The 17,701-nt window shown below is 36.6% G+C and overlaps 1 protein-coding gene across 1 annotated transcript in view; it reads right to left on the bottom strand.

Moving 5' to 3' along the window:
- Mageb18 (MAGE family member B18) overlaps window positions 1–17,131 on the bottom strand; it is a 525,138-nt gene extending 508,007 nt beyond the window's left edge. The window contains exon 1 of the mRNA XM_085684422.2: window positions 16,951–17,131. The gene's annotated coding sequence lies outside the window, so the exon portion shown is untranslated. The remainder of the gene's footprint in view (window positions 1–16,950) is intronic.
- Window positions 17,132–17,701: the final 570 nt, after the last annotated feature.

Below are 17,701 nucleotides of genomic sequence, written 5' to 3'. Positions count from 1 at the left end.
AGAATTTTTAGTTTTGTTTCATAGATTAAATAACTATCTCACAGTAAGATCAAATAAAAAGACCAGGTAGCTTATACAACACAAGCATGACAAGAGAACTTGACCTTGAATTCAAGTCTTATCGTTAAAAAAAAAACTGCATCTGTCTGGCAGTGAATCATACTCCATTTGTAGATTTACTCTATAAACATGAAATAAACATATCCAGTACGGTGTAATCCTATTGGACATTTCTTTTATTCTCAATTTGTTTCATAATGCCGTGTATCTAATACTTTTGAGTATTCAGTAAAACAAGCAAACTAGCTCATCTGTAATACCAAAGCCTTTAAGAACCAGGTTCAGAATGAAAACAAGCTTTGTGTCTTTATAGATACTTACATGTCCAAAATGTGTTACAAACCATTCCCGAATATAACTAAGTGCAGAAAACAAAAACACAATGAACAACTTAGAAAGATTTGACTTTACATATTAAAAAAAGACTTTATACACTAAAAAGAAAAAAAATCAATCTCATCTAAAGGTGAAACTCCGTATGTGTCTTTTCCTTTGCTGTGAATATGTGAACAGAGAGGACTTTTAATGATGTGTGTCAATCGATGTGTTTCCTTGTCATTAGGGTCTACCATATGTAATGTGACTAGGTCTTATAGCCTCTGTGTGCAAAGAGAACCTGTAGCTGTTCCTGTGTTATCTCCTCCCATACACAAAAGTCAGATGCCTTCATTTTTATGTGTTGGCAGCAACTTTATTCGGAAGGTCTTAATGTCCTTCAATCAAAACATTATGTGAACTGTTTTCATGAGTCATCTGTGATTAGAAATTAATTTGCATTTCCTGTGACCTCTATCAAGAGTACAATTCTCTCGCTGATGCTACTGTTCACAAATGAAATGCCATGAGCTTAAATGTACAATAATGTTTTAGTTCATAATCCTAGGCTTTGGTGCCATGTAGACCTTAAATCTTAGTAAGTACATCATATCTACATTAAGGAAAATGCAGTGTGGGGGACTAACATATGTGGGAAAAGAATAACACAATGAAAGAAAGGCATCATAGTTTTGTTTCCTACCTCCCTCTCTTAATTCAGTGAGCATTCCCAGTGCCTCTACTTTGTGTAGATAAGTGTTCATAGCAGGTTGTTGTCACATTTTGCAGTGACTTTAGATGGATTAGGTATTAAGTCACATAAAGTTCTTCGAAAAAACAGGGCATGATCTTTGTGCTCTTGGGAGAACAGAGGCAGAACCTTATAATCGCTTGCTAATTATGCCGAATAAAGTAATTTGTTTTATCTGTCTGCCATTTGGTTCCTGCAAAGTGAGGGGAAAAAAACTATTATGGGATTTTGCTCAAACTAATTACTACTATTTTATCATGAAGACTGTTCAAGCGTAACCCTCTTTCCTTGGCTTGCTTTCTCCTTGAATTTAAAATCTTATGGAAAGCCAAGAAGTACTTTAAACATCCCAGGCTGTAATAGATACTCCTGATTTTTGGCCTCCTACTATAATAATATGCAATGATACCTTGGTAATCTAAGTCAACAGCTTCCAATAAGCAGTGTATGTGTTTTTTTCTTATTTTAAGGTTATGGGATGCTTAGTAGGCTAATATTAAAAGAAATTATGTTAGTAATTTGTAGCAGAGCATTCATAAATGCTATAGTTATATAGCATGATTTAAAATAGATGAAGTGCTCTCAAATACTTAATTTCATAGAATTCTCGGGTGTAGTGAGGTGTTGGGTGTGGTAGGTTATACTAGATTATCTTTCAGAAAGTATCCACGTCCTACCTTACACATTGCATATAAAATATATTTGCTCGTCCCATTAATATGAATGTATGGCTTACTTTGTATAGTAGGATGTTAGCAGACATGATGGGTGCAAAGGCTTGAAAAGAGCTGATACAGTTTTGCTTTTATCATTACCAAAAAAGAACATGTCCCAGAATGCTGGCATAAGAATTAGGAGACTATATCATTGACCCAGACCCAACTTGGGCCACCTATTTGAAAAAGAAAGGAAAGAGCTAGCAAGATGGCTGAGAGGGCAAAGGTGCTGCTAGTGTGGAGACCTAAATTTAGTCCCTAGAACCAATGAACCAATTTAAGAATGGAAGGAGGGACCAGATTCCGCAAAGTTGTTCTCTGACCTCCATACACATATTGTGACAGGTAATCACACTCTTTCCTCCTCCCCCTCCTTATTTTCTCATTTATTCTTCTCTTTCTATTACTGTCACACACAGAATAATAATATTTTTAAAGGAAGAGAAAAAACAGAGCCAATGACATTTGCGATACTAAATATGATATATGTTTTTGATATGCTTTTGAAGCCATGACAGAGAAATCTATGTGTCACTGAATGAGAAATAACATAAAGCCTGTTTTGCCTTTTGTTTTATCTATTCAAGATGAGTTCTAAACAGTGATAGCATTAAGAATGGATACTGACAGTCTCAGTCACAATATTAATAAACTATATTGGTTAATAAAAACCCTGAGGTTTTGTATCCTTTGTTGAGCCCATTAAGATGAAATCCAGCTCTGGCAGTATTCTCTCATTTGAATGGCTGGTATGCATTCCCTGATTGAAATGACTGTTCTGTTGAGCTGAATGAATGACACTGCTAAAAAGTACTCTGTCAAATACTGATGATTAATTAGATGGATTTTATCCCACTAGTCGAATACACTCACACACAAATGCATATACACACATACACAAACTACTAAAGATCTTGACAAGAAAATAAACTGAGCCTTAGAACCTGTCTTTATTCAAAGCTCATTTCCAAGTTTAGCAATCAAGTAGAGAGATCTTTGTAAAATCGGTGAATGATTAAAAACAAGAGTATTTTTTAAAACTTCATTAGTTAGGTTATGTCTATTGTAGAATTTCTGAAATTCTTTACCAACAATCTTTTAGAATCTGTGCAATTTCCTAGTTAACAATACTGTTCCTGTTTGTTTTCTTGCTTGCTTGTTTGCTTGCTTACTTTCTTGCTTGCTTGCTTGCTTGCTTGCTTTTGGCGGTCTGTCTGCTTTCTACTTTTTAGGAACAAAACCAAGTGAATATTTTATTTTTCATAAAGAAACTGGCAAAGGCCAAATAAGATGGCTTCAGTGATCTCACTAGGAAGTTGCCATGGTGAACTGAGTAGAAGGTCAAGCTGCAACTACAAATGACAAATATCAGAAACAGTAGTAAGTTGGGAACAGGAAGGCCACCACCAAAGGGAAGGGAAAATGGAGTGGTGAATGCTGAGACTGTTTAACAGATTGCTATTTGCAGACATCTTGATTCTAGTTAGCATAAATAAAGCCACTCATTGCTCTTTAGACTACATTGGAAATTTTAACTAATAAAGAAGGCTGCAATGGCTCAGTTGATAAAGTGTTTGCTATGCAAGTATCAGGACTGGAGTTCGGATCCCCAGAACCTATGTAAAAATCTGCAAGCAGCATCAAGCCTCTGCAATCTCTGTACTGGAGAGACAGAGAAAGAAGAATTCTAGAGCTCACTGTGCAGTCAATCTAGTTAGTCAGTCAGTTCTAGGTTCAATGAGACAACCTGCATCTAAAATAAAATAGAAAGCTACCAAGGAGAACCCCAAACCTTGCCTCTGATGAGCACAGGAGCACAAGCATGCATTTATGCTCACATCCATACAAACACATACACCGCACTCAACAAGAAAATAAGAAAAATGGTGCCGATAAAAAAAAAGAACCACAAAAGGCCTTTGAGACAGCTCTGTTGGATGTTTCTCCTTCCCCTCAGATTCGTGAATTATTCTTATCAAATACACATGAATCATTTAGCCAATTTGTAAAGTTACTTTCAATATTCCTCTGTTATAGTATTTGCCTCTCTACTGTGAACTTTATTGACATCGAAATCTTATCCAAGGAATAACCAAGTGAGAGATTCAAAATTAGATTTAACAAAATTTATCATTGATTAGGTCAGGTGAGAGTATTAATATTAATATCATTAATTCCCATATGTTGAATATTTGCATGTTCCATGAAGATTGCTTTGCAGTCAACAAGAAAAAAGGAGGAGTTTTTTTCACAGCGTATACTTATGTTAAAACATCATATTAGGTTATATCCCATAAATATTTTTGGGTTAAATCCTAAAAATAAATATCCTCATGTCCCATTAATTTTATTTAAAAAAAAAAGAAGGGAGTGACTAAGACTGACATTTAGAAACTTTTCTAAGTTCATATACCACCTAATCCTGCTTGTTAAACATACCAAACTACTAATAATATAGAGTGATTTCCATTTCCAATCTCAGGCCAGCATAGACTACACATTGAGAACTTGTCCCAAACTGTAAAAAAAAACCCTAAGTTATTGATGCTAAAAGGTTTATTCATCTTCTCCAAGAAGTAACCATATATAAATGGAAGATACTGTTGTGTGAGATGTAAAAATCACTTTAGGAGCCCTCTCTAAACTCTCATACTCTGGACTAAACAGTAAGAATGCAAACATAACATGAAGTGATGAACAAGACATATCAAAGCAGGGTGCAACAGAGTTTCATCTGGTGGGTTCTTAACATTCAACCAGCTTTAATGAGATGTTACAATAAGCACATCCACAGTAATGCTTCAAAGCCTGAAAATCAGGTTCCCACAGATGACTCTTGGGGTAAAGACTTAACAGTTATTTTTGATACTCTTTTGCCTTTTACGTGTCCTGCAAAATGTCTCACGCATTCCCATGTACACTATTCTGCTAATCTAGCCAACATTTGTTCCAGGCTGAACATTTTGCAAATCAAATGTTCCAGTTGAAAGTTTGGATTATCTACCATGATACACTGAAGTCTTAGTCCCTCGACAATGTGACACGTTTTGATACTGAGTCTGTATGGAAATTTAAAAGTTAAATAAGGGACAGGGTCCTAGTCCTGCAGGACTAGTGTCCTTAGTAAGAGAGAGACTAGGATTGTATCTCTTCTCATAAACAAACAAGAGGTCATGTGAGCACACAGTAAGAAAATGTCATCTATAAACCAGGAAGAGACGCTTCACTGGGAACTGAGTCTTTTGAAGTCTTGGTCGTGGATCTCCACCCATAAGAACTGTGAGGCAACTACGTTTTTGTTGTGTATACTGCACATTTTCTTGTGTTTTGTTGTATTAACTAGAACAAATCAATACATATAAAGCTTTTGAAAGTGGTGCTTGGGAGGTGGAGCATGGTTAAGAATAGTTCAGTGGCTATTATAATAATATTTGGGGTAATGGAAGGTTCAGGGGACTAGGCTATGCTAACTATTAAACAAAAATGAAATTTAATAAACATTTGTATTGCCAAGAGAGACAATCATAAAGCATAAAACATAATTTTCAGAAAAATGGTACTGTATGAAAGATTTGGGGATGCAGAAGCAAGAGGATTAGGAGTTCAAAACTCTTAAAGGAAAACAAAAACAACAAGGAAAAGTTTATGTTTCTTTATTAAAATATTATTAAAATATTTCATCTACAGACAAAATACAATTGAAAATTAAAAATAATTTAAGAATAAAATCTACTGGGAAATGGGTAAATTCTTGACATTAAATAAAAAAAGACTACCTAACTAATTTTAAAAATTAAAGAACAAAACAGGATGAGCCAGGTATGGTGGTATATGCCCATAGCCCCAACATTCATAAAATTTAAGCAGAAGGACTCCAAATTTTAAGACAGCATGAACTATATAGCAAGTTCTAGGCTAGTCTGAGAAGACAGTGAGAGGTAGACGTGGAAGGAAAGCAAGGGAGGGAAGGAGAGAGAGAGAGGGATAGGGAAGGAGGGAGGGAAAGATAGAGAGAAGCTGATGGCACAGGCCTGCAACCCAATCAAAGCTGTTCAGAAGATTAAGGCAGGAGGATTGTAAGGCCAAGGACAGCCTAGACTCTATAATGAGTTCAAGGGCAACCTGGCAACTTATATCCTTTCTCAAAAAACAAACAGAGCTTTTTTTAAAATAAAGCAAAAAGAGGTTGAGATACAGCTCTGTGACAGAATGGTTGCCTAGCAGGCATAAAGCCCTAGATTTAATCTCCAGTTCTTTAAAACCTAAAATAAAGGATTAAAATACACAAATAGGTACATTCCAAGTGAAAAAGTCGTTTTATGCATAAAGCAGCAAGATAATTAAAATAATAGATTTTCTTACACAAAAGATAAAAGTATCCACATTCAAAATATTCGGATCAAAATTTATAGACAAAATTAAAACCAAATCATGGGAAATTATTTGAAGCAGTTACATCAAAAGAAAAGCTCAAAAATAGAGAGTGTAGCATGAAAAATACACCCAAATGTTTCCAAAGCAGATCTTCATCTCTGGATGTCATGTCTCCCTTCTAAAGTTATGCTATTTTGAGAAATTTGGCAATAAGAAAAGTTGTTTGGGTTGGAAGCGTCACCTTGGCACCCATCCTTGGGGCACCAAAGGAGCAGGAATAGAACAGGAAACTCCATTTCAAGCCCCCTTCCCTGGGAATTGCCTTGATCTGGACCACTCCCACAGGCTATTATGCTGCCCCCAGAGAAAGAACACTCGGTCTCCTGATTTCCTGTGGTCTCTCCTCTCTCTTCCCCTTGCTTTGCTTCCTGGGCCACCCGGGAGAGCTGCATTAAACATGGGCATCTTTTATTCGGTCTAATTCGATCTGACTGGAATTATTCGCATGGGCAAAGAGGCTTGTCTTAAGAAATATTCCTAACAAAAGTGACTTTTATAATTCAGAAAAACTGAGCTGAAGAAGAAGAAAAATATAAGTGAGAGAATAAATTGCCATGAAGGTTTTCTAGTTAGCAGACACAGGTTGATGTTGGTATAAAATTCACAAAAGACTTTTAAATAGAGAAATTAATATAAGAACTAGTCTCCTCTGGGATGGGAGTTGTTTAGAGTCTTCATTCTGGAAATAGCTCTGGTCAAAAGCACAAAGGCAAAGAAAAAGAACTTTGAAACAAGGCTGAAAGAAAAACAATTTCCTAAAGTATGATATGCTGTTCAATCAATTATATACTCTTTGATGGAATAAAATCCTGTGATCCAGTTGAAAATCCTCACTCTGTTTCACATTTTAGGAATACTCACTAAAGTCTATCAATAAATTACTAGACCAGAATTCATTTTTGGATAATAGACTAATAATGCAAACATATAAAATCAAGAAATTTTAAGAGGAAGAAAAAAATCACATATTCATTATGTACCAAGTATCAGCAGGCAATCAAAAGGTATAATTAAAAAACCCATTGTTTGTATGCTGCCTTACATAACCAGTGCTGAAAATTAAACTGTCATTGAATTTGGGTTTTGAGAATAGAGCAAAATTTAAGTTACCATCCTAACAGTTATAAATAAACTACTTTGTATTCTTTCTGATAGTGATGTCAATACAATAAAAAAAATCTAAGTATTCCCCCATAGTGTTAATTTTATCAGCCTGTTAAATGTTACAGAGAAGTAAACAGACAATTATGGCACAGAACAAGATGTGCTGGGATTAGCACATAAAACTTTGATGGCACATAAGGGCCATTTATCTCAGATGCAAGTGGTCAAGCCAACTTTTCTGAAAGAATATACTTTTAAGCTGAGACCTGCCACAGATCGTCTTAGTCAGATTTTGTGTTGCTGTGACAAAAATACCCGAGATAACAATTTAAAGGAAGAAATCTTCAATTTGACTCTCAATTTGAGGATTCTTAGTGCATGGCTACTTGGTTTCATTGCTTCTGGTCTCGTGTGTGGTGATGCAGAACACCATGGCAGGTTGGAGCAAAGGCTCACATAAAAATGAACAAGAGGCAGAGAGCCCAAGGATGAATGAAACTAGGAGCAAAATGCATCCAAAGGCTAAGCCCCAATTCCTTATCACCTCCCACCAGACCTGACCTTCAAATGAATAGCCTATTGTATATGAACTCAGCAGGAATTTGCCAGTGGATCCACAGGATCCAATCACCTCTCACTTCTGACACCAGATGGGACCAAGACCTAAACAGAGCTTTTGGGAGAAGCATTTCACATCCAAACCACTATGGGAGCTAAAATGTTAACCCATTATTATGAATAAGAGAAGAACTACAGGCAGAGGAAAATTCATGTATGCAAAATACAACAGGAAAGCACATAATACATTAATGGAGCATAAGAATATGCATAAAGATTGATGAGAAAAACAGGAGGGAGAGTTTAGTCAAGGAAAGGTGGGTTTATTTTTAAAGAGGTTTTAAATTTTTTTCTCGTGTGTGTGTGTGTGTGTGTGTGTGTGTGTGTGTGTGCACGTGCACATGCACATGCACATGCGCTGTGAAGCCTGGAAGAGTCAGATCTCTTGAAGCTGAAGTATAGTATTTAGGTTGTGGACTGTCCCATGTGCATGCTGGGAATCAAACTGGTTTGCTCGACTATATTCTTCTTTGATCTTCTTCTCCTCCTTCTTCCTCTTCCTCTTTTCCCCTCTTCTTCCTCTTCCTCCTTCTTTGTAAAATTTATTTTATGTATACAAGTGTTTTCCTTACACAAACATGTGTGCACATGTGCATGTCTGGGGCCCTCAAAGATAAAAAAAGGTGAGACTGAAACTGGAGTATTGTGCAGTTATAAGCAACCAAGTATATACTGGGAGGTAACAACTAGTTCTCATAGTTTCAGCAGGTGCTATGCAAGATGCCAAGGAAGAATAATAATCACTAATCTTGTTCAATTGTAATTCATATTAACTCCAACAGTATGGAAATGGCAAGATATTCTGAAAGTACAATACTCTGGGTGTGACCACCAGTCATTTAAATTGTACTTTAGGTCCACCCAATGGGAAGGAATTTATTCCCAGTACTATAAACCTAGCTAGCTATTCATGTCTGATGGAGTCATGAATGCTAGAGGTGAACCTACTACTACCAGCTTCCAAAACAATATAGTTGCATTCTGAGTATTTGCCCTTATAGCCACAGATAAGTGTATCTAACCTTTCATCAAAGAAGCTTCTCTTTGCAGCAAATGGAGACCCTACAGTAAGCCACAACTGCTCAAAATGTAGAGTATAATTGACTATGGGATCCCCAACACCAATTGATACATCCACCGTGCAACTCCTACACCAAAGACTCAGGAAACATTGCAGAGAGGAAGGAGAAATATTATAAGAGTCAGAGGACCAGGACATCTGCTGAGAGATAGTCTTCCTTAAAAAGAGAGAGAGAGAGAGAGAGAGAGAGAGAGAGAGAGAGAGAGAGAGAAATGGGACTGAATTGATAAAAATACATAGTATGACATTCTCAAAGAATTAATAAAGCATTATTATTGAAAACCTGGTGCTGGAGAATTATCGGTATTCTGTCAATCATATTTTAAATAAATGCTGATTGGCCAGGCAGGAAGTATAGGCAGGAAAATCAGACAGGAAGTAGAGGTGGAACAAAGAGAACAGCAGTATTCTGGGAAGCAGGAAGCTCCCTCTGCATTCCTGCCCAGATCACCGAAGAAGCAACATGTGAACTGACTGCTGGAAAAGGTATTGAGCCACATGGCTAACATAGACAGGAATTATGGGTTACCATAAGATGTAAGAATTAGTTAATAAGAAGACTGAGCTAATGGGCCAATCGGTTTTATAACTTATGGAGATCTCTGTGTGATTTTTCTTTGGGACTTGTCTGCTGTGGGGTACCAGGCAGGATAGAAACCCCAACAAGCTGGCCCTCATGTTACAAAAACCTAAAAATAAAATAAAATAAAATTAGAATACTTTTTCTTATCATCTTTATCTATTTAATTAGTACCTACTGATTCCAGCTGAGGTGACTCAAAATAAAATGCATTTATCAGTATTACCCTTAGACTTGAACAACTTAGATCTCCTGTCCTTATTTCCTGCTTTGGAGGCATTAGCTCTGACCTTCAAAGAAAGTTAAAAAATATTTTAAATAATATGCATGAATGGAAGGAAAACTGGGAGGAATATCAGGATTCAGTCCTTTGCCTTTGTTTTACTTGTTCCTTTTGTTGTGAGGAGGTGGCTTATTGGTTCCCAGCTGCTCAGCCGTGAAATAATCACACAGAAACTGTATTATTCAAATCACTGCTTGGCCCATTAGTTCTGGCTTCTTATTGGCTATCTCTTACATATTAATTTAACCCATCTCCATTAATCTGTGCATCACCACAAGGTTGTGGCCTACCAGCAAAGTTTCAGAAATTCTGTCTCCGGTGGCAGCTCCATGGCTTTCATTGACTCTGCCCTTCCTTCTCCCAGCATTCACTTTAGTTTTGTTTATGTTTTGTCTATGTTTTGTCCTGCTATAGGTCCAAAGCAGTTTCTTTATTCATTAATGGTAATCACAGCATACAGAGGGAAATTCAGTATCACCTCCCTTTTTCTGTTTAAATAAAAAGGAAGGTTTTTAACTAACTTTAACATAGTAACATTACAAATAACAAAATAGGTGTCAAGCAAGAATTAAAGTTACAATATTTATATTTATTTTATTTTTATCATAACTAAGGAAGCCTATAACTATAAATTCTTCAACCCCATCAAAGACTCCAGAAGGATATAATATTACCTAAGTAAACAAGAAGTACATTGTAGACAACTTCCAAATTTCTAGAATTGACAGAAACATCTTGCTGCCTGGACAGTCACCCAAAGTTATTCTGCAACATTAGGGTATCCATCTTCAGCCTATAGGCCCATAGTATTCATTTTCCTGAAATCAGGAAATTTCAAAGACTGTTCCACCTCTATTGGCAGTTTGTCAGTCACTTTCTTCTGCATCCTGCAGAATGTCTAGCAGACTCTTTGATGAAACAGGAACCCTAAAGGATTATCTCACCTTTAGGCAAGTTCAGCAATCATTTTTCTGTGGGTCCTACATGTTCAGTTCACCCAACATACCATCAAGAAGTTCAGACAAGAGCAATTTTTTGCCAAAATGACTAACCAACTCCATAAGGAGCCTCTTTGATACCCATCTTCCTCTTGAAGTAACTGGTGATGCAAGGAGCAGATATTATCTCACTGTCATGAAAAGTCCTAAATTATTAAAACATTTTAAATGCCATATTCTGTAGTGATGTAGGAGGGTCACCTATCTATGTATTACTTTCATTGGTTAATAAAGAGACTGCCTTGGCCTTTGATAGGACAGCAGCTTAGATAGGTGGAGTAGACAAAACAGAATGCTGGGAAGAAGGGAAGTGAGGCAGACGCCATGGTTCTCCTCTCCGAGATAGACGTGGGTTAGAATCTTCCCGGTAAGCCACAACCTCATGGTGCTACACAGATTATTAGAAATGGGTTAATTAATATGTGAGAGTTAGCCAATAAGGGACTGGAGACAATAGGCCAGGCAGTGTTTAAAAGAATACAGTTTCCATGTAATTATTTCGGGTAAAGCTAGCCGGGCAGCACGAAGCAACCTGCCATTCCTTTAACACTAGTCATTGAAAGGTTTGAAGAATGCCTGTCCATTTGAAATATATCTCTGAACATCTAGAAAAGCTAACTAACATGACTACAAGCTTGACTATTTCAAATGATTATCTATTAACTGTATTCCTTAATTATATATTATATTTTTAAATGAGCTGCACAAACACAATAACTTAATCAAGAGCAGAAATATAAAAATTGACCTTAAATTTGTATCAATAAACCAAGATCCGTACTAATACAAAGTATCCATCTCTATAACATACCCCCTTTAAATGTAAACAAATATTTGTAAACAATATTCAGGAACATGAAAGGTCTCCACCAAATTGCTTCTTGTTTTTTGTTGGGCAAAGTAATTTTGGGGGGTGTTCACAGCAATTTCAGTGGGTTTTAGTGCATCAAACCATATTAGTCTGGAAGCAATCCACAGGTTCTAATCCTCTGGGGAAACAAAAGAAGAACCTCTTTTCCAAAGCAACATATTCTTAGACTCAAATTTTGAATTCAAAATGCCTGAATATATATATTTCAAAATTCTAGAAATTTGGAAGTTGTCTACTACATATATATATATATATATATATGTATATATATATACATATATATATATATATATGGGCTTAGCTTAGCAGTCCCCAGAATCAAATGTCTCTCTTCAGTCAAAAAATTCAAAGATAACAAAATAATATACATAGTCCAGACTCTCTGTGAATTTTCAATCTTTATGTTGCTTGTTTTTACTCTATTACTTTTTCTACAAGTTTAATATTTATTTTATTATCTTTACTCCTTTAATCTATGGCTGTCTGTACTGTCTCTATAAAGACTTTGTTTTAGTTTTTAGAAGTCATTTAAATAACTTTTTATAACTCTATATTCTTTTTCTTCTCTCTCCCAAGCCTACATACATTTAAACACATTGTGACCCATTTAGAGGTCTTTTATGTCTGAATATTTCCTATTGTGTATCTCTAATTCTTTATTGTCCAGGAGCACTTCTTAAAATGCTAAGTGCATCTTAAAAACTTAAGCTGCAGCATTACTAGCGTATATGTGGCAGTGCCTGATTGCTAGGCACAGTCCAACATCATGGAAATCTGTTCACATTGCCCCAGTTTTAGGCACACAGCAGGTCTATGTTGCCATTAAGCAAATTGTAGTACATTGCTCACAAACCCTATTTAAATGCTTGGTCTCCTAAAAGAGCCAGAATTCATATAGGCAACATGGCACAGAAAGCCAGCATTTCAAACTGCAGCTTTTTCCTGCTACAACTGAATCAGGAAAACCTGACTTAAAGGAGCTGCAATGTTAAGCCCTGCTTAACTCTCTTTTCTTTTTGTGTCTAGAATTCCTTTACAAACTCTCTCAGGTTTTAAGTGGATTTTAGTCCACCATGTTGGTGCCAATTTGTTGTGAGGAGGTCACTTGTGGTTCCCAGCTGCTCAGCCCTGAAAAAATCACACAGAAACTATATTATTTAAATCACTGTTTGGCCAATTAACTCTAGGTTCTTATTGACTCACTCTTAGATCTTAATTTAACCTATTTCCATTAATCTGTGCGTCACCATGTGGCTGTGGCCTATCAGCAAATGTTCAGCATATCTGTCTCTGGCGGTGGCTCCATGGCTTCCCTTGATTCCACTTTTCTTTCTCCCAGCATTCACTTTAGCTTTCCTCACCTAACTATGTTTTATCCTGCTATAGGTCCAAAGAAGTTTCTTTATTTATTAATGGTAATCACAGCATACAGAGGGAAATCCCACATCAACTCAGTAGGTGACTACTGAATATAAGGCCACAAAGAGCAAAGGAGCTCTCTTCCTTCTTCCTCCCAAGGTACATGCTTGAAGTACCATATGTTAAAGAAAAATAAAAGTAACTGCAATATATAAATCTAGCTTCTTTTTAAAGCTTCTTTCAATCTCCCATTTTATATTTTGATAGCCTTTAAAATTACTTTTGATAATTACATACATGTTTAGAATGTATTCTGATCATATTCAGTCCCCATTACCCTCTCCTGCCCTTCTCTTACACTTGCTGACTCCTTCTCTCCTATTAAGTGAAAAAATAAAAAAGTAAAAAATAAATAGGATTATTAAGCACTTCTGTGCTTAACACAAAGAAAAAGCAAAAGCCTGGAAATGTGCGAGACTGCTGGATTCCAATTAACTTTGCCACTTAACACTGATTGCTGTGTTACTCTTGGTGAACTCACTGTTTATTAGTAAATAGGGGTGAAGATCTCAAAGATTAATGATGGCACTGATTACAGCTACACAATGAGACCCAGATGTTTCTATACTTACGACTTCCTCTCCTTGACCCTCTTTCCTACAATTACTCCAGAGAAAACACAAATAAGCATTCAGTAAACTGAACTACAGAAGTGGTTAGGGGATAACCTTTTGACAATACTTTGTGATAAACTCCGATTTCATAAGATACATAACACCATATCAGAAATACTAAAAGGAATAAAACAACCATATTTACATTTGAACGTGGGAACAGGTAAAACTGAAGACACACTGAGCATGCATAATTATCTGACATTAAAGCCATGCAACTAAGGTATACTGAGAGCTATGGAAGATATACCATCTTGTTATTCAATACAAAATGGTCAGCCCTGAAAACATAAACAACAAGTGTAACATTATACTGAACAGGGTATATTTATGTATTTAGGAATATGTTTGTATGCACATATATGTGTACAAAACAATTAGTTTAAAAAGAGGCCATGAGACTGGCTTTTTGGGATCCTGGCCTGTTTGAATGCTCACCTTCCTGGACCAGGAGGGAGGGGGGAGGAACTTGGATTTCTCACAGGACAGGAAACCCTGACTGCTCTTGGGAATGGTGAGGGAGGAGGAGAGGGAGTGGGGGGAGCGGGAGGGTATTGGGAGGAGGGGAGGAAGTGGAAAGAGTGTTTTCATATGCTTGAATAAACAAGTCTAACAAAAAAAAGAGGCCATGAATTTGAAAGAGACCAAAGAGAGGCATATGGGAGGGTTTGGATGGGAGATAAATATAATTATAATTTAAAAAATACAAATAATCTTAAAAAACTAACAAGAGCACCATTTTATGTTAATCTTAGCTTTATTAAACTATACTGTTTAGGTGCTTCCAGTTAACTCACTTTTGGGGTGTGTATAGTTTTTAGAGATGTACAACAGGTTCCATATTGTCACCTCCTACCTGAGAAAATTTTACACACTGTTCCAAATTTTGTCCCTACTTATGAAATTTTCCTCTTCATACCTAATTTCTAAAATGTCTCCATATTTTATTATGGGACTTGTTTCACAAGTATGTATGTGTGGTTTCTATTATCCTGCTATCATGAGAAAACATAATTGCATGGAGCAGACATTTATATTTCTATACATAAACATTTAGAGAAAAAACAGAAAACTAAAGGAAAAGGAGTGGAAAGATGTAGTGATGAAGAATCATGTTATAACCAAAAGAAATAAGTTTGACATTTATCTACTGCAGTTCCTCATTACCATCATTACTGAGAGTGGTTTGATCATCTTGAATTTAACAACAGTCTTTTGTCTAATTGTCTGCCTCATTTAATAAAAGCAATCTAATCTGAATGTATCTATGTAGTTTGCCAATAAATATGGTCAATGTGGCAACTGTTCAAAAAGCTAAATGTTGGTGAGAGAAGCACATTCAAACATAAGGCACGGTCATATACTATAAAAGTCAATCACAGAGCAAAATTCATAGAGAACTCTACAGCGACAATACATATTTTACCAATTCTTGGGATTTTACTGGTCAGTCATACCTTCTTTCACACATCATTTCCATTTCTTAAGAGGATAAATTTCTTGCCCACAATATAATGTTGTTTAAAGAATTTTAAGTTATCTAACCTATCTAGAATTGGCATTAAATTTGAATTACATTATGTCAAAAGTACCTACCAAATATCTGCTATAAGAGTATTTACAATATAAAGTTCAGAGTCATTTACAGAGATGAAGAGGAAGAGAAATGGCTGGTACTCACCAGACTTGCTTTATTCTATTTATTCTTCCTATGTACCTCGTTCCCTTACACTTAGGTAACACTATAAGATAAAATCTGGGAAATGGACTGTGTGTTGAAGGGAATGGAAAAGACATACTCTGCTTTCACAGTTTGAAAGTCTTACATTATCTTTTTACCTTTGTGTCTTTTCTTAGCAACTGTGTGACTTTACTTGGATTCTTGCATCACTCTCTGCTAGAAGGAAGCTTCCAAGAGGAATGTCTAAAAGTGCAGTGGACCTTATTTGACTAAAACAGTATGGTACTGGGACATAAAGGAAATCATTAGACTAGTAAGTCACAGAATTTATTTGATAGTATATATAGTATACAAATATGTACATATATACTGAATTTTTATATGCCTAATCCAAAACAAGTCTTTAAAACCTATGAAATAACACAGAACAAGTGAGGTAGTAAGAATTGTGCTCTAAAAGCACAATAGGAGCTGAGTGGAAGACAAAACTATTTCTGTCCAGGGGAAGATGAAGGCAGCCTCACAGAAGTGACCAAAGCTGAGTCATGAAGACTAAGAATGTCCTGGGTAGAAAAGAAAGTATATTTAGGAAAAGGCACAAGCAGTATCCAGTCACGAAAGAACTCACTAAGTGTTTAACGACGGGGTGAGACAGTGTGCCGGTGGGATAACTGTAAACTGCAGATCAGTAGAGGACAAAAGGCACATTTGAAGCCAAGTTCTTTCATTTATCTATTTCTGCAAAACATCTCAGCTCAAAACTGTGGTGTAAAACAATAGCTCACTGTTATTTCTCCTGTTTCTAGTTCATTTTTTTATATGTCCTTTTTTTTGAACTGATATCATTGCTGGGTTTTTTTTTCTGAGCTTTTGTGTGCTGGGATAATGTAGTCTGCTGTTGGCTGAGAACACAGTTTGCATGAAACCATGAACTGCATCAACTGGCCTAGAGACCGAAGCTTGCTGAATCCCATGGGTTGGCGCAGAGAGCACATCTGGAACTGTCCATTGGAACACGTGTGCATGACTTTTCCAAGAGGCCTGGAGTTGGCCTAACTGTGTTACAAGAGGCAGTATCCTAAGAGAAAGTGGTCCAAGAAACGAAAATTACAGCCAGTCTTTTAACTCCTAAGACGAGAAGCACGAGCAGCTTTACATTAGTTATATTTATGTTGAGTGAAAACCCTCACAAAGCCCACCAATATGCAACAGGAGAGAGCGCAGAACTCCACTACTCAATGACTCAAGGGCCAAAGAATTTTAATCTGTGTTGCCGGACTCTTCCTGGGAAGATGCGAACAAAAGTCCATTCATCTCAGATAGGGCGCCAACAACAGAGCAAATAAAAGATTGCACCCAAGTCTATCATAGCAGACGATCAGTTCTTGGGATTTCTTACAGGGATGTAGGCGACAGGTCACTTACCCATACAGCGTGGGTTCCTCACAGCCAGCAGAATCACCAAAAATCCCACTACAGAATAGGTGACGACTCACCAAAGCTGCGTCTCTGGAGCTCCCCTCACGACTTGTTGGCAGCTCCGCTGGCTGAAGAGTCTCCTTTGACCAGAAAATGTTACTGTCTAGCTAACCTTGGAAATGGGCCTTATGAATCTTATAAGTTCTGAGGCTTTCTGAAAGTTGTTAGTTTGTTTGCTTCCTGGGTCTTAGGAGCCTCCCTCCCTCCTCCAGGAGGAAATGTTTCAATTGCTACACAGCAGTCTAGCACATAGCTCCATCAATGAGTTTCATTATGAAGGCTTGCAGACAGAAGACTGTTAAAACAGTTACTCCTGAGAAGGACGACCGATGGCACGGGAAGGTTAATTGGACAGTGGTGGAGACGAATGGAGTCTAGCAATTAAGGAAAAGTGACTTCACATTAGAGATTATGGAGGTTTTAAATCCTGACAGCTTTTGTCCAGTTGAAGAGCAGAAAACAGAAAAAAAAATTCTAGGAGACACAAGTAACATCACTTGATAGGGACAAAGACAAAAGGGGGAAAACAACATTCAGGTGTTTAGGTTAATAGCTAAGAGGATGGCAATTTGGTTGTGGAAAATGAAGATTTTCAAGAAGTGCAGTATAGTGAAGATGACAACAATGAATTATCAGTGCAGTTCCATTTTGTTTATAAATCCATAAACATGTCTTTCAGCAAACAAAACTTCATTCT

This window comes from Myodes glareolus, chromosome X, assembly GCF_982192425.1.
Source record: "Myodes glareolus chromosome X, mMyoGla1.1, whole genome shotgun sequence".
Lineage (NCBI taxonomy): Eukaryota > Metazoa > Chordata > Mammalia > Rodentia > Cricetidae > Myodes > Myodes glareolus.
This window is presented reverse-complemented; position numbering and strand designations above follow the sequence as displayed.